We start from the raw sequence: 6,680 nt of genomic DNA, 5'->3' as shown, positions 1-6,680 counted from the left end.
TAGTCGGGAGGGAGGATTTTCAAAACGCACAGCTGGGAGAGTGCATCAACCGTTTTGAGCTTAGGCTTCGTCCTTACGAAATGTTAGATAAACAACAAGTGAAAAGCTGCAGTTTTGATCGTCACAAATAAGCAAAATATATTACTAAAGCTGATTTAGTCTATACGTAGTGGGTAACGTCGTTCATTGACGAATAGTTTGTTTGTTATCTCCGCCTGCGTCATATAGTGTCACAAATCACAGGAGTCACTGCAGGGGGATTTTTACAAATTTCCTCTAGTAGCTAGTTTAAATGAAAAGAAAGATCAAATTTCACCACATGATCGAGTAGGCCTATGTTTTCCATAACTCACTTTATACTATACTGACTATTTCTGCAGTATATAGTTGCATATTGTGAAAGTATGCTAATTATTTGCACTCTTATCTAATTGCTAAAAAGTGTATCCTACAGTTCAGCCTGCTCAATTTCATCTTTCATGTCTATAACCACAAATATTAAACACAATTTCAAAATGGAAAGAAAGATAAAATTTAACCGTGAACCTTGAGTATGTTTTCAATAGCACACTTCTATACTACACTTGCTATTTCTGAAGTATACAGTAGCCTATGCATGTTGTGTATAGAATGTTAATAATCTGTGTGCACTGGACAATCAGAGTATCTAAAATCTGCAGCAACAGAGAACAATGCAAGCCTGCTCAACGTCACTTTTCATTTCCAGAACTGCAAGAAATATTTAACACAAATTATTTCTGAGATGATAACTTGGTTTGTAAATATGCACATATTTACATCATGTGTCAATAAAATAGCATACTAGTCTTTGAAACATTTAACCTTGCATGATGCATACTGGTTAACATACTTAAAAAAATAAAAATAAAAAAATATATATAGTAGGCAATGTTCATATTCATATTGCTCTCAAACACATAATGTTCTCTCACATCCCCTTGAAACCTTTAGGTTTGGCGGTATTATTTACCAAAGCTTTGCATCTCTCCTCCAGCTTGTGACTCAAAGGTCAATTTTCCGCTACCTTCCACATGCACACTGGCACACACAAAGGTTAACATGAAGGTGAGGTTGTCAGAAGATCGACCCGTTACATCACAGGTGTGTAAACCATGCGAGAGACCTTTTAAGATGACAATCACTCTCACACAGCTCCTCTTGTTCATCAGACCCCCCCCCTCATCATGAATTGAATGATTATAGTCAAATACCTCATGGTTTATAAATCAGGAAATGTTTTCTCATTTTTGAATAACCCTCTGCTTCATTGCAGAAAAGTAGGTTTTTATTCTACAAAGAAAAGCATTTGCTTTGCAAGGTTTAATGATCTAAAGAACATTTCAGTGATTCATGATGGTTTGGCAAAGCTTTACGTGAGGGTGATTTTTATTAGGTTTTTATTACCATTTTATTAGGTGACTTCTGTGTTAAAAGAGATAATTCACCCAAAAATGAACATTTCTGGCATCATTTAGTCCCCCTCATGTTGTTCCAGACCTATATGAAACCTGTTACTTCTCTGAAACTCAAAGGAAAAGTATAAAATATTTCTGAACTTGTTTTAAAACCACATTAAAACCACTTGAAATTTTGGTACATGAACAAAACCTGTTGAAAAATCTTCTTTTGTATTTCAAGAAATGTTTAGAATGAAATGGCGGAATTTTTGTTTTTGTGATACTGTTATATTTTTTGTTAATATTTTGAATTAGATTTTATTTTTATGTTTTCTGTTTTGTTTTTGTCATTTTATTAGTATCAGTAAAAATATTAATTTTTTAATACTTATTTTGATTAATGTTTATTTTCAAGTAATGATTTTTTTTCATGGTTTCAGTTCACAGTAACTCTGGTTTATAACTCTTTAGGATAGCGGTCAAAGTTCTCAAGTCAACAGGAATTACATCATCAGGTTTCTACCTCACTGGCTCTTATCATGATGAAATAATATATCTTGCAAGAATTTACTACATATGGCATAAACAGAGTATGTCAAAGGTAGCAATGTAGCCTACTTGTTCAAAAGCTTAAGAGCGCCTTTCAGTTGTTTATTTACAGTAGCGCGTATATTTCTATACGCCTTAAGCAGGAAGCTAACAATTTATGCATAGACTCATTTATTTTACAGATCCCACAGAGAATGATAACTCCAGCAGAGAAACACAAATGTGATGAATGTGCTACACTATGCTAGACTTGATGTTGAAATTGCCTTTTATTAGTGTTTGGCTCGTCCTTTGTCTGCTGCAGGAAAAATGACAACATGTCGTTGTGAGCAATTTGCACTCTTAACTAAATCGTGCCACGATAATGGCAACATTTGGTAAGTAAGTGTGTGTAATTGAGCTGAAACAGTTCATGAAGGGCTCATTTGAGTTCATATGCATGTGAGTGCAGGGTGTATTGTCATGCCTTGGCTAATGAGGACAATAAATCAGAAAGAGAAAATAAATACCGCAAATATGTATGGAACCCAGAAAAAAAGAGGTAATAGAGGAACAGTATTGTGAACAGAGGATAATAAAGAAGATTTATGGTGGCACAGCTCTTGGATGTCAGAAGTGATCCCGGTGGAGCTGGCAGAAGCCCTCCGGTCATATTTCACTGTTGCCGGGGGTCATTTAGCCCACTGAAGGGAGGGGCAGAGGCTGTAAAGCCTGGTGCAAATTTCTTGGATAACCCCGGAGTGAAGGCCTGCTTTGATTTATCATTGACCCAGTCATGGCCCAGTCTGAGGTGGGATTGTTCAGAGCTCGGAATAACAGTGCAGGTGATTCACAATAATTACAAGTATATACATGATTTCATAGACTTATACATCTTCATGCTAAAGAAGAAAATATACTTCCCAAAGTGCCAGAAAAAGTTATATTAGCTTTTAATTTTTTCCTTTAAGTGATCAGTTGTTTGCAGCCACACTCATTTAAGCGCACACAATTCTGTCCCATTTGAAGCACCAGCTGTGCATTATACATTAAAGTTCAAAAGAATAGCATTTATTTAAACTATAAACATTTTGTAACAAATGTCTTTGACTTTCTCTTTTGATCGACTGAAAGTGTCCTTGATGCATCATATGTACTGCATTTATACATGCTTTCAAAGCCTTATGCACAATCATTCTTTATACAAAAGGAGAAGATAATGACATTATACTCAAGTGCCAGAGCTAGAATGTTATTTTGGCTTTTATTTTTTCCCTTGAGTGAGTTTGTGATCAGCAATTTATCTGCACGCACACATTAAAGCACACGCGATTCTGCCACGTCTGAGGCGACAGCTGTGTCATGGGCAATAAAAAAAGCAAGGAGGGGTTGAGCGAGAGAAACAGATAGGAGAAAGAGAGAGAGAGGAGACGTGACGAATGCTTTTTCCCCGAAACACGAGAGCCAGACCTGACAGACAGAATAATGGATTCAGGGATCTTTTGCAGTTTGAACACATCTGTTTTCTAAGGCCGTGACAATCTACCACGACCATATAAATCTTCAAAACTGTGAATTCATGATCTAATGTTGGACACAGAATGAGGTTTAGAGTGAGTGAGGGCTGATATTCTCTGGTTTCGTTTTAGGTACAATCATTGTTTCTTGGCTTGTTTGTAGCCATACAGTTGTTGCTCTCAATTAATAAGTAACAAGGCTTTTATATAACCTCCAAGTTCTTGGTCAACCATCTTCAACTTGACATGATATTATTGCCGCTGTTACTGAATGTCCTTTGGTCAGTCCAGAGTTTAGCTGCGCATTTGACATTAAGGAATGATTCTTCCACCCCTCTGTTTTAGTTATGAGGGGCGTTGATGGAGGAGGATGGCTCCTTTCAATCCCATCAGTTCAGTGCTAAGATCAATGTCAAATTCAAAATGAATCAGGAGGATGATATTTTTTCATTTAAAAATATAATCAATGAGAAATCTGAAAACATCAGAACCACATTATTGACCAATATCAAAGAAATATGAATTTAAGAAATATCAGTTTATATTGCACTAGTGTTCAAAAGTTTGGAGTTGTTTTTTTATGTTCTTGGAAGTCTCATACTCATCAAGGCTGCTATTATTTCCAAACGAAAAACTTTAAAATTGTGAAATACTATTACAATATAGAATTACTGTTTTCTATTTGCATATGCATTTTAAAATATATTTTATTCCTGTGATGGCAAAGCTGATTTTTTCTTCTTCAGTGACACATGATCCTTTAGAAATCATCCTAATATGCTGATTTGCAGTTCAAAAACATTTCTTATTTTTATGTTGTATTGCTTAATATTTTTAGGAAAACCATGATGATATTTTTCTCGGGATTCTTATAAAGTTCAGAATACAGTGTTCAAATAAACAGTATTTAAACTAAAAATATTTTGTAACACTATAAATATACTTGTTGTCACTTTCGATCAATTTAATGCATCCTTACGGATTAAAAGTATGAATTTCTTAAAAAAACAAAACAAAAAAAAACCTTCAAATTAGTGAATGGTAATGTATTTATATAGTTTATAAATGTATTTTATCATCATCATTTAACACTTACTTAAAAATTGAAAACACTATTAGAATAACATGATGCCTAAATGCAATTTTTGTTTCATTTTTAATTAATTCAGACAAAATAGTACAGAATTTTGTTTTAAAAAAAGACAATCAAAGTATGATTGATTTAGCAGGTTCTGAAGGGATTACATTATAACGTAACCTATTTAAATTCTCCATGTTCTCTATTAGTGTTACACCCTATCCTGGTGGTGTTGTAGGTTATAACAGCAGCACCCTTTGTACTTGACATTAATGTACACAATTTAGGGATAAATTGTAGATTTCATTAATTTATCAGAGATAAATATGGGAACATCATATAAAGGGTTGACACATAGCACAAACACTGAGTTTCAGACTTTGAAGCAAAATGTGTGACATCACTCCCCAATTTCCCCACATAAACACTTTGCACCAAATGTTATCTGCAGTTTATCATCTAACACATCCTGCTTTCTCTTTCCCTCTCTAACTCACTCCAATACATCTATCAATACACGCTTTACAGCCCGCACCATTGATAATCTCACGCTCCTGATTGAATGTGTTTCCACACCAGAGAAAGTTAATAGTGCAGAGGTTAATGAAAGAGCAGTATTAATCTGCCTTCAGGTGGGGGAGGTTTTTAACACAATCTAACCCACTTTAAGAAGCCCATAGAGAGACTGTACAAATAAACCAGATCTGCGTTTCAACTCCCATCAAGGGAAAAACTCTGCAAAATTATACCTTCAGGCAAAACACTTGTCATATTAGGCAAAAAGCCATCGATTAAATTACTCAGATATGAGGCAAAAACGATTCATTCATGTGTGTGCATGGCAAACGGAGCTTGAATATGTATTGCATATATACATAGGAGATCTTCCTCACTGACTCACATATCGCCTTTTGGGAACCAAAACCAGAAAGTCAATTAACTCAACCCTTCTGATTTGATAAATGGGTAAAAGATTTTAGAGGAACGGAGGGTGAGACGAGGATAACAGCTTTTTCCTGCTCAATCCATTCTGCTGTCTTACTGCCCACACCCCATCCGTCATGAACGTATTAAACATTCCCTTCGTCCACAGGCCTTGATTAAGAATCCTCTCGAACTCCATGACTCCTGACCATGAATATTGAACATTATATCAATGCAATGAATCACTGAAATGTTTATATCATGAGCCCAAGTTTCTCTTGAAATGGTAAATGAGTATCCTCATATCTGTTAGTCGTTTAGATGATAAATAGTTAATTACATTGGCTTTTTTTTAATTGCAACTGTACCGATATGATTAACGACACTCTGGCATTTCTAAAATTGTGGTACAATATATACATCTTGCTTGAAATTAAATGGCACTCAAATGAGAGTTATAAGCTGCCGTGATAAAGAGAATAAAAATTTATTCTTTCATCCATCAGTGCTTCCTTGTATGGCATAATTTATTCTCCCACAGGATCAGGTAGATGTATTTGCATAGCAAAGAGCTGAAGCTCAAATATGCATAATTAACTGTGACAATGGATATAATACAACACACAACTGAGTTTTTGCCAAACAAAGCACAATTATTATTATTTTTTTTTTGCTGAATAAGAGAGGATTTAAATAGCATTACGATTGATGTTGTTGTTCAGGTGCAACGAGAAATTGCGAAATGTTATTACAATTTAAAATAAGTTTTCTATTTGTACATATTTTAAAATGTAATTTATTCCTGTGGTGGCAAAGCTGAATTTTCAGCATCAGTACTCTAGGCTTCAGTGTCACATGCTTCCGAAATCATTCTAATACGCTGATTTGCCGCTCAAGAAACATTTTTTGTTATTATCAATGTTTTGCTGCTTCATATTTTTGTGGAAACTGTGATACGAAGTTATCAAGTGTCTTTGATGAATAGAAAGTTGAAAAGAACAGCATTTATTAAAATCAAAATCTTTTGACATCATACAGGTCTTTACTGTCATATTTGATCAATTTCAAGTGTCCTTGCTGAGAAAAAGTTTGAACAGAGTATTGTATTCAGTGACAATCTTTTGTGGATATTCAATTATCTTGGTGGAAATACACATGAATGAATTTGTAGAGGCTTGCAACTACGTGACTCAACATATCTGGCAAAGACACAAC

Source organism: Cyprinus carpio, chromosome B20 (genome assembly GCF_018340385.1).
Source record: "Cyprinus carpio isolate SPL01 chromosome B20, ASM1834038v1, whole genome shotgun sequence".
Lineage (NCBI taxonomy): Eukaryota > Metazoa > Chordata > Actinopteri > Cypriniformes > Cyprinidae > Cyprinus > Cyprinus carpio.
Note: the sequence above shows the minus strand (reverse complement) of the source record.